This window comes from Sinohyriopsis cumingii, chromosome 3, assembly GCF_028554795.1.
Source record: "Sinohyriopsis cumingii isolate HCF-2022 chromosome 3, ASM2855479v2, whole genome shotgun sequence".
NCBI classification, from domain to species: Eukaryota; Metazoa; Mollusca; class Bivalvia; order Unionida; family Unionidae; genus Sinohyriopsis; species Sinohyriopsis cumingii.
The window spans coordinates 66,497,182-66,512,038 of NC_142963.1; positions in this window are offsets into that span (position 1 = coordinate 66,497,182).

The following is a 14,857-nucleotide window of genomic DNA, read 5'->3' on the forward strand; positions in this document are numbered from 1 at the left end:
AGCCGTAGCAAAAGCAGCCGCGTTAGGTGCTGTTGGAACAGTTGCTGGAATGGCTCTAAAGAAAGCAACAGGAAAGGGATACAAAAAAAGGGACGCGGCTTAAGATTGCCAGGATCTCGTTGGGGAAGAAGTCTAAGGCTTCCACGTTAGACGCTCCAGCATCAAATTTTGATTTACTTGATGCTGCTAAACGATTAAAATTAAAAAATTTCAGAGGTGTTTTCATGCGAGATCAATTACCAAAACAACCAAACAAACTCGAAACAGGTATTATTAATCTCGACTCGAATTCAGGACCTGGTACTCATTGGGTATCATACGCGGTTGATCCACGTGGAATCGTTTATTTTGATTCATACAGGTTAGCTCCACCTGTTGAATTTATCAAGTATGTTGTGCCACTTCACGCAAGAACCTCTGGTTCCAGAGTTTGGTATTCAACGCTACCCACACAAACAATGACAGATCCGCCAATTAGCGGCCGTGAAGTAATTAATGTACTTAACGCTATATCAAAATCATCCAAACCACCACATAAAGTCGTGCATGATTATACAAGCAACCGCTTCGTTGCGCGTAAAGCGTTTTAAACAGATCATTAGATCTTTAGATCTTATATAATGGTTGATATTTACGGAAGATCTTCTTCTTGTAAGAAAAGTAAGAAAAAGTCCGATGACATTGATCTGTCGAAGTACGCGACTAAGGATGACCTCGCTGATATTATGGACCTGGCTGGAGTTGACCCAGATGAGGTTGTTATTTTTCAGGATCGATACGGAAAACTAAAAAAGAGCAATATCAAATGGAATTGTATAGTTCGACGAGTACTTGGTGCAGTTACGGATAATATACCAGTGTTTACTGACAGCGGCAGAATTAGGGATTCAAGTATATCGTTTACAACCATCAAAAATCAAATTACAGCAGGTGTTGCTAATCGCGTGAAAAATACCGGTGACACAATGACAGGTGAACTTAGCATGAACGCAAATAAGATAGTAGTTTTAAAAGATCCAACATCCGACGAAGATGCAGCAACAAAAAAATACGTTGACGTCAACTACAACACCGTAGATGGTAAATTATCCATGTTGCGGGCCGAGTATGACGTTCACACAAACGCGTTTACAAATCTCCGTAGAAATTTTAGAAAAATTAATGAAACCGCAGAGGAATTCTTCGGCACTCCGTTGGTCATTGACATCAAACTCGTTGATATCAAGACGAACATCGACACGATCAAACAAACACAGCAAAACATCGTAGCGGGGATTCCTGAGATCGTTAATAAAACCAGTCTGATTAAAATCTCAGCCGGAATAACTTCCGGGCATATTACCAACATCGTATACACGGTATCATCGGGATTTGCAACATGGTCGCAGCAAAATAAAACTTTTAGATATACCGCAACAGTCATTGGCGTGTACAGGCTGTCAGTGTTTAGTGTCGCAAAATTTGAAATATTTACAACGTATCCAAGGCGTCATTCAACTGATAAGTTTTCCGGGGTTGTATCTGTTATATTAAATAACGGAACCGAGGAAATATTTATTCTGGAAGCAGCTGATAAGAAATTAACCGCAACATCTTTCTGGTGGTGTTTGGAATTTGTAGCTGAAACACCTCAATTGGTTACTGCATAAAATATAATGAGTACCTCAATCGACGTTGCATACAGGTACAATCAAGCGCGTGAATGGCAGGCAGCGTTGAAAGATCCAGTTGAACAATATACAATAAAAATAAAAAAGTATCAACGACGATTAGTTATCATCGACGTTGTTGTTTATTCAGTATCCGCTGTTGTTGCTGGAGCTGGAATAATATTATCCGCGGTAACAATAATGGCACCAGTAGCTGTGACTATTTGTATTTCAGCAGCAACAACGATTGCAGGTGTGCTTAATATCATTGCAAAAAAAAAATATGTACTTGCACGAATGAAAAATTATCCGATTACAAGATAAAATTACACATAGCAACTGTTGCATACACGAGGTTATCCTCGTTGTTATCATCGAGTCTCAGTGATTGAATTATATCCGATTTTGAGTTTTCAATGATGATTAGCGTATACAACTGCGCTGGTATTAAAGGTACGAGTATTAATAATGACGGAATTACTTCAGCAGATCGTGACGAACACAACCCCGCACAAAACCACGATGATCTCGCTAAGCTCAATTAATCCTGAATTTAACATCAATTTTCCAACTGCAATTCGCGCGAATGAAATTGCACTAGCGCAATTACGAGTATACTATAGTTGGCCAAATATCAGATCAAGATCATTTAATGGTACACCAGCAAATAATTCGCTTGTATTTGCTAATAAAAACAAACCCGATGGAACACCTGACTGGGTTGTTGGAATACCAACTGGCAGTTATGAGGTCGAACAAATCAATGATGAATTTGCTCGTAGAATAAAATCAATAACAGGAAAAGAATCAAAAATATCAATTAATGTTCATGAACCAACACTGTCTTCTGCAATCGAAATAAACTCGCCTGATTATGCCGTTGATATTTATCAGTCCACGATAAGATCCTTACTAGGTTGGCCTGATATTGCGCCAGAATATCATGGACCACCAGAACCGACTCGGGCTGATTTTACATCGACAAAAAGTTTCATCATAATATTAAAATGAATTATACAAGTTTTTGGTGGAACATAGAAAAACGAGTATGGGATAAACGTGATCAATTTCGTGTCAATAATATTGGTGAACATTATTGGCTTTTACACAACGCTGATAACGGTAATAACCTGTATAATTCATTTTACGATATAAAAATCAATAATGTCATTAATATCATAAATTCAGACCACGAAGAACAACTAGATAACTTACGTGTTCTTTTTCATGAATATTTGTCTGATTTGACATCTACACGTGAAGAAATTATTAAACAAATAGAAATTTTAAATCATATAACTGATACCATTGAATATTTTCATAATAGAATCATAAACCTGGTTATTGAATCATCGGGCGATCATAGAAGTTTTTTCGCAACCAAATACAAAATACCCGAAGCTGATATTGTAACGTTTAAGTTCCCTGATTATAATCCAAATGGATTAAGAAAATCTGTCAATGATGTAATTGATGAGTTCTTTCCTAAAATTCTCGAAGCGTGGAAAAAAATAACCCCACCAGCAACTGTTCTTAGATATAATAATGATCCACTCGGCGGCGGCAGACACGTATCTCCGGGAATCGTTAATATAACATCGACAATCGCGGTTAATCTAGTTTGTGACGTAATCGAAGGCAGTTATCAAATAGATCTTGGAAAATCAAATCAGGCTCAACAAGGATACATCCTATACACGTTCACACCACAAGTTCCCCCTGGCGATTTGATCGTGCAAGTACCAACCAATCCTGTTTATCTACGTACACATAATCAGTATTTGTCACGAATAAATTTCAAACTCACAGACCACCTTAATCGCTTAATTGACCTGCGTGGAGAAGAGCTTGTAATAAATATATATGTGAAATCGTAGATCTTTGATTTTAAAGATCCAGTAAATATTATATAATGTACCAGCACGTGAGGGTTTTTATACATTACAAAGAAGTACTTGAAAACGCCATCAGAACAGTGTTTTTACAACCTCCAAACACAGAGCAATTTAACGTTAATTTAGTTATTGATGAATACGGAAACGAGGATTTCTTATTAACAGTTAGATGAGCTCCGTCGAGAACATATTGTCGTGATCATTTGTAACAGAGATCAGATTCTAAATTATGCACACTCCTGTATTAAATTCGATCAACTTAAAAAAATAATATTTCAAAGTAAATAAAATATTTCAAAATAAATAAAATATTTCAAAATAAATAAAATATTTTTTATTACTGACATGGTGATTGGTACAAATTAATCAGATTGTGTGTTTGGTACAAATTAATCAGCTTTGCAAAAAAATATTATTCTGAAATATGTTTTTATTCAGAAATATTTTATTTTTTATACAAATCAATTAATTTGTTAATTCTGATGGGTATTTAGGTACTCCAAATTAACAAAATCGATTGGTTTGTTAATTCTGATGGGTATTTAGGTACTCCAAATGGATTGGTTTTGCAAAAAATACTACCAAAATTTTTTTATTATTATTCAGAAATATTTTATTTTTTCTGAAAATTTGATCATTTTACATAGTTCTAGCCCATCAAAATTACGAAATTGATTGGTTTGCATGATTCTAAGTACCAACTAGTCCATGGAAATTACGAATTTGATTGGTTTGCATGATTCTAAGTACCAACTAGCCCATCAAAATTACGAAATTGATTGGTTTGCATGATTCTAAGTACCAACTAGCCCATCAATTTCAGAAAAAATAAAATATTTCAGAAAAAAATAAAATATTTCAGAATAAATATAATATTTCAGAATAAATATAATCTCAGAATAATATTTCTGATCAAAGATCTACACGTGGTCAGCGTTGACAGGAACCCCAGTTACCGAAACTTTCATTTTCATTTTCACTTTCACCAGAATTATTACTTTGGATCGTTTCACGATCTAACATAATTGTTCTTAATAGTCTTATGTGAGTACTAATTGTTTTCTTTTCCTCGTACTCGTGGGATAACTCCAATCTAATATTTTTTTCTACTGCGGCAGAGAGAGGAACGAATTCCTTCACCTGATTATCTTCTACAGTAGCTAGCGATTGAAACATTGCCGCCTGAATCCGTTTCATGAACTTGTATTCAGATGATAGTGTGTATATTCCTTGGTTTTTACGCTCTTGTAAAATTTCAAAATCAGAAACTATTTTTTCAGGATTTAGTTCATCGGATATATTAATTTCATCTTTTTCCAATTTTTTAATCGCAACAATTACATCATTAATATTTTCGTAGTTCATTATTTAGTATATAAATATTTAAAATAAAAAATATTCCCCTATGAACATCTATTCGAGTCTTTTAGCAAGTTAAGGAAGGGGAAAGGACAGTACAACCGAAGAACTCGTAGCTTGCCACCGCATTCTACCAAGTTCAACGGGCACACGAAATACTACCCTCTACGAGAGCCCTTTACCCGTCAAACAACGGTCTAAAGGCCCAAGAGGGAGGACGGCACAAACATATATTATGAATGAACTTCTATTCGAGTGTTCTAGCAAGTTCAGTAAATATGCAATGAATGAATGACAATCTTAATTAAGGACGGCACAAACATATATTATGAATGAACCTCTATTCGAGTCTTTTAGCAGGTTCATTAAGTATGCAATGAATGAATGACAATCTTAATTAAGGACGGCACAAACATATATTATGAATGAACCTCTATTCGAGTCTTTTAGCAGGTTCATTAAGTATGTAATGTAATGTAATGAGATTAAATGAGATGAGATGAAATGAGATGAGATGATATGAAATGAGATGAGATGAGATGAAATGAATGAATGAAATGAGGCCATTTTCTACGCTCAACAGAACCACCCACCCCAATAATCAGCCCGTGGGTAACACAAAACATGTATTAACCACCGGTGATATGTGGTTTGGAGGGTTCTGTTGAGCGTAGGGGGGCTGGCGGAGCCCCAATCAATTATAAAAATCGCTAATATGCGTAACCACCGACGGTCGTCAGTCATGAGATTCGATCCTGCGGCCTCGAGCATCACGGCCAGATGCATTACCAATTGAGCTATCGAATTCATCTAACACTACATGTTTCAAAGGTTATTATATAGTTACAGCATTTCTGAATAGATTGTAAATTTCTGTATAGATTGTAAATTTCTGTATTTCTGAACAGATTGTAAATTTCTGTATATATTGTAAATTTCTGCATTAAAACAGTGGTTATAAATAGATTGTAAATTTCTGCATTATAAACAGTGGTTATAAATAGATTGTAAATTTCTGCGTTATAAACAGTGGTCATAAATAGATTGTAAATTTCTGTATTATAAACAGTGGTTATGAGTACTTGTGCATTAAAAACAGCGGTTTCTGTCAAGATCTTGCACTAACAATTACCACGGCACCACCACCTACAGATCGGTTTAAATACTTGTGCAATTCTGAACAGATTGTAAATATCAGCATTAAAAACAGCTTGTTTCTTATAACAGGTTTAAAAATAACTCGTTGATGAAAAAATATGTTTATTTTTAGTTAGAAACCATAATATCTTTCATTGGTATTAATTTAACCAAATACGACCATAAAAATCGGAAATTTACGAAGAAAACTATATATTACAAAAGTAATCTCCCTTTCGCATAATTAAAATTTCAGTAGTATACGATTATACAACACTGGGTACCCCCAAAAGATATATATAATTCGAGGTAATGATGATAGTTTATCTCATTAACAATATTGGAAGGTGATTATCTGCTTATATTTTTTTGAGAAAGTGGATCTGTATATATTTTCCGCGGCAAAACGTACTGAAGGCATGCAGATATCAAAGTATTTCGAAGCAGCGTTCATTGATTGAAATATAATTTCTTTACCGGTTTCTGTATTTGTAGATTTTACCGGCCTCCTTACAATTGTTTTACATCTTCCAGTGTTACCATGTGTTAAGTTCTCGCTCTGTGTAACAGCTCGAAGATTGGATAAACTATTATTTTGAGGGTTTGCGTCAATGTGATCGATCACAAGACCGTCTTTGATCAATCCGTTGAAACACTCGAAAATAAATCTATGACAGCGATAATGTTTCTTCCCAGCAGTAAATATGAGATAACCATGATTATTAATACAACCAACTGGTTTTTTCGATCGACAATTTCTGATCATACCATCAATATTTGATTCGTAGTTTGTTATTGTAGGATGTTGGACAAATTCATTTTGCTCCATATATACAATAATATTGTTTGTTTAAATCATAATTTGTCTGAAAACTTAGTTAGATAATCTTCCACGGATTTTATAGCTCCGTCACTGACGTTATTTTTTTGTCATAATATCTTTTAAGCTCTCTGTATCGTTTACCACCACAACACGCACACAGCTGTGTTTTTCCTCGCACTCCAGCACCACATCGCAGACATGGTATTGGTCGTAAGCTTCCACGGTGAGCGCACTGCATGTGTTGTCCGCAGAATTCCTTTTTACAGGATTTATTACAACGAGTCAATGAACCCACCATGAGCCATTTGCATTGAGACATTGTATACATAATAGTTTAATTTAAATATTTGTTTGAAATATAATATGAACGAATTCGATAGATTATCCCGAATAAAGTCCTTGAGCGGAGAGAGATTTAATCTTGACAGAATATCTCCTAACCTACCGATGCAAGATCTTGTTGATCCGAAAAACAAGGGTTTGATTAATAAAATTCACGATGCCAAGAAACAATTTCACACAGATGGTGCATCTCATGTCTGGTCAACGTTCAAGATTATACGCAACAAAAATATCATTAACGCTATGATGAACTACAAACGAGCAGCAATTATCATTAACTATCTTGATAATCGCAAATATCTTTTCAGAATAAAATTTGTCGTGTTGACAGAAACAGATGATTGGATTATCCGTGACAAATATGATCCTGTCCACGGTGATAAAAAAACTGTCATACTAAGTAAAGATTCCAAACCAGGTCTATTGACAGGTATTGACAAACCGTATTATGAACGAGCATATCCTGTGACCGCGGTTATTTATGGAATCTGTGTGATAAATGAAAAACCCAGCGTTGATAAACTAGCGCCGATGAAATTTTCAAAAATAAATTGTGTGGCTGAACGAGTAACAGAACAGTTTACCGTTTCAACTCGTGGAAACGGTCTAACGGATAAAAGACGTAAAATAATAAACACGTGGGGAGAAATGGTTAAAGATACCGGTGCGTCTATTAAAGATGTCTTTGAGTTTGGAAAAAAATTAAAATTTCCAATAACCGTAGCGACGATAACAGGAGAGATTTTGTATGAATCAAAATATAGATCAAAAGGACCTTCGATCGAAATTATTGATCATAACGCACACGCGTGGACTAACGCAGTAACAATATTTCCACGAGATCGAACTGTTAAATGTTATCCCGGAGACATGTTTGATTTTATTAACGAAATAAGTAAAAACGATCCTGTGTCAGTATGGTTATTTCAGTCTTGCGTGGAAGAAAAAAATCAATTTGATCAGTTTGTGAGACCAAATGATATTATTTATCGAACAAATCCTCTTCACGAGAAAATGAAAAATCTTGCACTGCAATATACTGATGACACACGAATTATTGAGCAACTGTTTTACTGTTCCGTCAGTTGCGGCTCATTTTGCTAGAAAGAAAAATTCGTGGAAACCAACTAGATTTGATTTTCTCAACGACGTAGTATCCAGTTGTGTCGAATATGGACACGGCGGACTAAATACAACCACAGAGATGTTATTTCAGTTGATATGGTTGCATGTTATCCCGGAAGTTTTCTTGGTTACGGAGATTGTTCTGTGTATTTTGAGCGATTCGGTCATCCGACGCACGAAATGACGCGAGTATCGATAAATGGACCATTACCGGATTTTGACCTAACTGGATTTGCTCGTATCGAGTCATTCGAAATGTCTAAAGGACTTCATCCAATTTGTTATGTTTGGTTTGGAAAACATTTTTCAGAAAAAATGTGGACACCAATAGTACTATTACGGTATATGCTTGATTGTGCGATATTAACACAGTTGATTGTAAGTGAAGCAATTATATTATAACGAAAACAAACCGAGGTTTGGTTACCACACTCGGACGAAACCGATTCGAAGGATCTTGGTAGAAAAATAATTGGCAAATTTACACAAGGAGGAGCATATGATCACAGACGACATTGTACAAGATTGATCATGGACGATGCTGAGTTAGATTTTATAATCGCTGATACAACGAACAAGAACACGTTTATAAGTCGAGAAACAGTTTTCTTGTCAAATGGAAATAAATTAGGTACAATTGTGAGCTACATGGACGGTGAGTCACCTCAGTATACTCATTTAAGATCATTGATGCTCGCGTATGTTTCAATAAATCTATTATCGATGATAAATAAGGTTTCTACACTCGCTGTCAGAGTTGCTACTGATTCGTTTTATATAAGCAAAAAAATTCAATACTGTTAGAAGGATGAAACATAGGCACTTATGCATCGTGGGGTTCGTGGAGAATAAAAAAGGAATATATGCTTGATTATTCCGAATCCGCTGATGTTGCGGTTAAAGATATTTACTGTAAAAAATATCAAACGTTGACAACTTTGTTGTTACCATCGATATACGATCCAATAACTAGACACAAAACGGTTTATCTAAACGGACCTGACGGTTCTGGTAAAACCACTCGAGCTATCGAACAATTTCAGAATTCAGATATGATTGTGCTAACACCTACACATAGACTAGCGCGAGAGATGAAACAACGAGGAGTACAATCATGTACTTATCACAGCTTTTTTCGATGGAAGGGTGATGCATGGACATCTTTAAGGATGGGCGAGAAATACATTCCAAGGATTATAATATGGGATGAAATATGCACTGTACCGCTAGAAACACTAAAAACATTTCTTGATTGGTTGTTAACAAGAAATACTGCTGTGATAATGTGCACCGATCACGGTCAACCACCACCTGTAGCTGGACCATCTCCACATGGATGGCTGAAAAATTTTGTCGATTATTACGAAGAAGTATCTAATGATCATAGAGCACTTGATGCAGCGTTGAAGGAATTTAAAAAATTAATCAGACTACAACCGAATAAAATTCAGTGTGAAGTAATGCGCGAGATGATTTCAGAAACACCCATGAAAGACTTTCTGCGCGCGTGGAGACCAAACGATTTGATAGTTGCAAGTAGAAAGATAGTTCGTGACACACTTCAACGGGAGTTGTTTCAGTTACAACGAGAAAAGTTTCGAACGTTCCCAGTTCCGTTATGTTATCGACCAGCAGATACGCGACGGCAAAATATTGACGTTGATATACCAGGACACTTGACAGAGTCAAGGAAACAGAATCTTGTGTTGAATGATATTATCACAGTTGATGTTGATGTTGTTGAAGATGCTCTACGTGCTGATAAATCCCCGTGGACGCTTGGATACGCAATGACAATTCATTCATCTCAGGGATTAACTATTACTGATACAGTTGTTTGGATCGTTGATGATCGTATCGAATGGTCGAACTTGCTTTATCTTGCAGTGTCTCGAGTTAGAAAAATATCTCAATTAAGACGAATCGTCATGGACTCGTCAGTGATTAGTGATGACCTCGATCGTCGAGGCCTTGACGAATGTCAAAGCGATATAATAAGAAAAAAATTATCTGGTTATAAACAATGTGATAAAAAAACAAACGCGATTTTGATCTTGATGTTGATTTTATTAATGCGCTGAAACAACAACAGAATAATCATTGTGCAAGTTGTAATTGTATAATTTATGGCGGTATCGGAAAAATGATCCAAGACAATTTACCGTAGATAGAAAAAATAACAATCTTGGTCATACACGAGAAAATATCATGTTGACCTGTCTTGAATGTAACCGACGTCAGGGTGCCGGCACCAGTGCTATTTAAGTGATTTGGGTGGTAATTGTGTGTTATCGGGAATTATCTGCAATTGTTCACGTACAAATCCACGTTGAGGAGCAGCCGAATCCAGTCTGTAGATTGCGGGTCTACCTGAGGATCTTGTCACGGTGGATATCTTGTGCGTCGTAACACTCCAAATAGGATCAGTCGCTCTTTTTTTACCGCCTTCAAGTTCACCGGGCTCGTATAAATACCTGACAGTGATATTACCTAATAATGGTTGTGCTGAAAGATCACGTCGTTGTGTAGGTATGTGCGCGCTTGCAATTGCATTAATAGGTTTCATGTTGGTTGTTCGCGTAATCTCATTATTTAACGCTGCTATCACATTTGGTAATCTTGCCACCCATTCACGAGATCTTTTATCTTGAATCAATTCCTTCGCGTATTGATATCCAAATAACCGCTCAGCAAGTGTTCGATTAAATCGTTCAACAATTGCCTGATCACGATGAATTGCAGTATGTCCTCGTCGTATTTTAGTATTATGTTGTTTCATCAACGATGATACTGGACCAAGAAATTCCTTGCCAGGATCAACTTGTAACAGCTGTGGCCATCGCAGACCATCTCGTTGATAAATTCGTTTAAACGCAGAAGCAACTTCAGCAGCTGTTTTAGTCGTTAACGGTTCTGCATCTTTATATCTACTTGCAACATCAACAACAGTTAGCGCGTATTTGTACGTTTTTTTACGCACAGTATCATGTGGTAAAAACAGAATATCAGCTTGAAAAACTTCGTTAGGAACACTGACTCTGAAATGTGCAAATCGAATTTGCTTAGGACGCGGTAGATAAATTTGCCATATTGCCTGTTTGGATAACCACGCTTTAGCAGTAGAATGTTTAACCGCTGCTGCAACAGCGAGTTTACTAATTGCTGCTTTACCCTTCCAGTATCCAATTGGTGAATAATAAATCGATTCCATTTATATATTACCAGCCCCAAGCGCTAATTTACCTTTCATCGCGGATCTTACTAACCAATTAGCTAATTTTTCTTTGATATTTTTATTTTTTATAGCATTTAAGGCATGAATTAATTTCACATCTGCAATATGCCTATGTTGTAGATCATTGCTTTTATATGCAACATCATGTTCATGACATGCTTTATCAATAGCGTTTATTGGTTCCTCGCCTGGTTTTGGTTGATCCTGATTATCAAGTCTAATATCGAGTCGAGTACCAGGACCGCAATAATTATATCCTGGTAGGTGTTTTTCTCCTGCATATTTAGCCCACGGAGTTCCCGGTAATTTTGTTAATTTTGCTGCAATATCACCTCCGCGTTGCTTTTTTTTTTAACGCTGAATTATCACCGGGAATAAATTTAAATTTTCTTGTACCACACCGCGTACACTTACCCGTAACCGCTGATCTGTTATTTTTTGTGGTAATAGTTGTTAGTGTATCCGTCGGGGTACGCATCCTGCACTTCACACAATATAAATCCATGGATATTTTATACAGCATGGATATAATTGATTTCTCAGCGACAAGAAAACGAGAACCTGTCAAGCACCATTCTGCGTTACCAAATTCAAATAGAATGATAATAATAGGACCATCTGGAAGTGGAAAGACACAGTTGTTGCTCAATCTTATAATGAGATGGTTAAAGTGGGATAAATTGTATTTGGTAGCCCCGTCAGTTGATGATCAACGATGTTATAATGTGCTTAAGGATTTTAATGAAAACGCGGATAACGATGTTATCGAGTTTATAACTGATATTGATGAAGCACCATCAGTTGATTCCATAGACGGATTTATTAATAATTTAGTTGTATACGATGATGTGATGCTGGACAAACAATCAAATCCAGCTAGGATTTTTTCTCGAGGTAGACATAAAAACACCGATGTTATTTATGTTACTCAACGATACACACAAATACCAAAAGTGATCAGAGATAACTGTAATATTTTAGTTGTGTTTAATGGAGTTGATACACACACGTTGCGAAATATTCATCAAACCTGGTGCTGCGGTGACATGGATATAATTAAATTCAGAAATTTCTTTTCACGAGCGCAAACTACTCCGCACGGGTTTATAACAATAAATTTGCACGATCCTAGAACAAGATATCGTATTGGACTTGATAAAATATTTGGATAAATTAATAGCAGCAGAGGGGGGCGATGACCTCAAGTTGGTTCATTTTTTTTTTTTTTTTTTTGTAATCTCGCGAGTTTTCAATTTACAAAAATAAATGGTCTAATTAACCGAAGTTCTCAAGCAAATGTTCAGCTCGAAATATTTTTAGTTAGAAGCCTTATTTCAGTTTTTGGACGCTCCCAAAGTCGGTCTGTTCGCCCCCTCTGCTGCTCATCTGCATTTTTGGAAAATGTAGAGAATGGAAGGGACCAGTAAATTTGCCAAATGTAAATTCCTTTTGAATTTTGGCATCTACAACCACTGGCTTTGCTTCAGCGGATGTTGATAAGGACCCACTATGTCCTATGACAAAGTCCCGAATAAGACTGTCTGTTGGGGGTCAAACCCCCCAAATTAAAATTCAAGGTGATGTGGTGCAGTTGGCATTGGTAAAGTTTCATTTGGGGTTTTTCTTCTCTAATTCCGAACTCTATGGATGTTCACCTTGCAGTTTCATTCCTAATTCAAATTATCTGACTCCTCAGTTTAGCTGTCCCTTGTACAATAAACAAACACCTAACCATAAAATATATTAAAGCTGATTTGCTAGACCATAATTCATGTATCCATGTATATTTCAACGCTCTTTGTACTACACTGTTTTCTTTATTCAACTAAATTTCAGTATATGTTTACCACACTGTATTTGGGGTCCCAGAGTGGTCTAAAGCGTTCTCCGTTACGGATCATTGCCATCTCACCTCTGTCTGTGTGGGTTCGAGTCTAGGATTCGGCCAATGTGGGTACGTAAGAAAGCTTGCCAGTAGCTTCTCGTGGGTCGGTGGTTCTTCCCGGGTTCTTCCTCCACCATTAATACTGACCGCCATGCATAGCCTATCATGTGCTGAAAAATGGCGTTAAACCCCACAACAACAACAACAACCACACTGTATTTTACATGTTGACTTAATTTCTATGTATATTTTGCTGCAAATATTTTTTATTTATTTATCTAATAAAATTTTAATGTATAATATATCATACTTTGCTTTAATTTTCTAATTAAATGTCTGTGTACATCAGACTACAGTTTGTTCTAGCACTTTAAAACTTTATCAAAATGCTTACCTCGGTACCTAAAAGCCTCTGCCCCAAAAGATAGTCCACAGGAGGGAAATACTTACTAGCAACAGGAGTTTGTAGCGGTGCTACTGGTGGTGGTGTTGTAAGGTTGTGCCTTCTTACAAGGTGTCCGCTTTATTTGGCTATCGTTATCAGAGGGTGATCGCCCTCGGTGATGTTGCCCGGATCGAGTAAATATTAAAGTGTGAAACTTATAGATGGAATAAATAGAGATCTGAGCAGATATATAGAACAGAATAACACCAGCCCCCTCCCCCCTCCCCCGTAGATGGAAAAACAAAAATTTAATCAATTATATAAACAACTGTGATAACACATTACATTAGGAAGATACACTTCTTTTTTAAATAAATCTTTCACACAATTTCAAACATAAATATATTTATATAAATAGCCGGTCTGTTTTAAATGATAGAATTGGTTCATCATATAATCGAGTGAACGATCGAAGTCATTGCCTTGTACAAATTAATAACCTGCTTTTTCCGGTCCACTCCAACTTCACTATGATGGTTCCTCTGTGTCCTTTCGCTTTTTCCCTTTCCCAACCTTCCTACTGTTGCCTCTTTTCGGCCCTCAAACTTTGTGTGGGTAGGTGGATACGTAAGTACGAAGATACGTAGATACTTTGATAAATAGGCACGTGGATACGTCAGTGGATACGTCCAAGGAACTATTTCCCCTTGTGCTTTCAAGCTTTGTAGGCTTCTATCGCCCGAATTGTGTCCATTGACTTTCCAGACATCCTGTCCCTTTTCCAGATGTTAAACGAGAGAATTTCTTCCAAATTCAATCTAGGAGTCCCTTATATTTTCACTCTTGCGTGATAATTGCAGACTGACTAGATTTTTTTCGATGAGGGCAATTTAACCCCATGAAATTTTGTGTAGGAACCACGCCATTTATTTAGCGATTATATATATATATATATATATATATATATATATATATATATATATATATATATATATATATATATATATACCGCCTTTTATAAC